This window comes from Gavialis gangeticus, unplaced genomic scaffold, assembly GCF_001723915.1.
Source record: "Gavialis gangeticus isolate Ggan-Ray unplaced genomic scaffold, GavGan_comp1, whole genome shotgun sequence".
Classification (NCBI taxonomy): domain Eukaryota; kingdom Metazoa; phylum Chordata; order Crocodylia; family Gavialidae; genus Gavialis; species Gavialis gangeticus.
The window spans coordinates 1449876-1451705 of record NW_017728995.1 but is presented as its reverse complement, the minus strand read 5'-3'; positions in this window follow the sequence as shown (position 1 = coordinate 1451705).

The window sequence follows — 1830 nt, the reverse complement described above, 5'->3', positions numbered from 1 at the left end:
GCCCCCCCCCCCCCCCCAGCTAACAGGGAAAAAACCCAGTCTTATATTTGAGTAAATATGGTATTATCACTACTAATATCAGTAATAATAATAAAAATAATCCTGAAAAACTTTACTATTTCAAGTAGCCTCATTAACTTCAAAGGACCTATTCATGTGAGGACTATTCACATGCATAACAATTTACAATACTGCACTCCAAGTTTGCAGGGACCAAAACATTTAGAATCTACCTCACATACCAGTTGCTTTTTCTTTTGTTATAATTCTACGAGGGAAGGCATTCATATATACTAGGAACTCTTGATAAAATTTAAAAATATGGTCTAAATTCAGCAATTTGAGATAACCCAGAACAAATCCCCTTCCTCATCAAATAATTCCCCACTCTTGCAGTTAGTTAAAAGCACCTTATTGTCCTCTCATTCACATAAATCTACATCAGCAGAGCTCCCCCGATTTTGCTCCTGATTCATAATAGTGTGAGAGCTGGATGACACCAGTAAATTATAAACTGACTGTGGCCATAGCTAAGATTATAAGTCAGATTCACCACCTGTACTTCCAAAGAGCATCAGGACCTGGCTCCCTCAGATATAAAATCCCCACTCTCAGTAATGTTTCTATAAAACTATTTGCAGGAAACATTTTGGGGGTTTTCGCTTAGTTCAGTGGTTCTCAAACTTTTTGGACTCAAGCCACACCTCACTTGACCCAGGCCATCCCTCCATAATTTTTTAGAATTGAGTGGCATTCAATTTCAAAAACTAATTTATAGGTCACAGTGCTTATTCTGGCAGAGTGGCCAGATAGTGGGGATGGTGGGGATCATCCAGGCAGGGACAAGCCTGAGCCCACACTTATCTGCTTAGTTTATCTGCTTATTGACTAACCTCACCTATCTCCTTATAACCTTCAAAGAATCTGGCAGCATCTCAACGTGCCCCAACACCCTGGTTTAGTTAAACCAGTACAGGAGTAAAGTAAAGTTTAATCAGTATAAGGCAATATTAAACAAAGGTACTAGCATCCAGACATGGGATTTGTACTCAATTAACCAAATTCATTTTAAATCAGTTTGGTTAAACTGATTAAACTTTTCAATATAGGCAGGCCCTCAAGGGGTTACAAAGTGGGTTTAAGAGAGATGGATCAGTCAGCAAACTATCCTATGGGCATGAACAATAGCAAAGTACAGAAGGTTAAAAGGGTGAAAGGACTTTTACTCTTCAGGAAGTCAAATTTAAACCCCTCTTAGGCAGAAAGCTGCCTTGATTTAGCTTTCAGTTACTAGGGGGTAAGATCAGGCAAATGGACAGTTACCATGGAGGAGTTGGTAAACCCTTTTGTTTTTTTAACCAGTTGTTCTTCGTTGGTTTGTCTGTCTATACTCTAGATGATTCACCCATGCTCCTGGTCCTATCTAAGGCCTGGTCCCATTCCATAGGCCTTGTGGCCCCACAAATTAGCCCCACCTTCCCAGAGTGCCACTCGGATCCCCTTCCTCTGCCCAATCTGCTACTCTGTTTTCTGCTCCCTGCCTCATCTGCTGATCTATTTTATGCTTTGTTCCCTATCGGCTGCTGCTGCCTGTCCTCTTCTTGATCTAACATATACAGGCGCTTCCAGTGCAACTTGTAGCACATGTGCTGCAGGTTGGCCACCTCTGTTTTAAAACATGCTTAACTTCATGCACATGTCTAATTCCAGTGATTTCAACTTACATGTTGGAGCACCTAAACATAGAATTTGCATGAATACATCCTAGCTGTGTAAATTCTGTGGCTAAGCACAGAAGTTACACATAAACTGGTTTAAGTGATCAGAAAC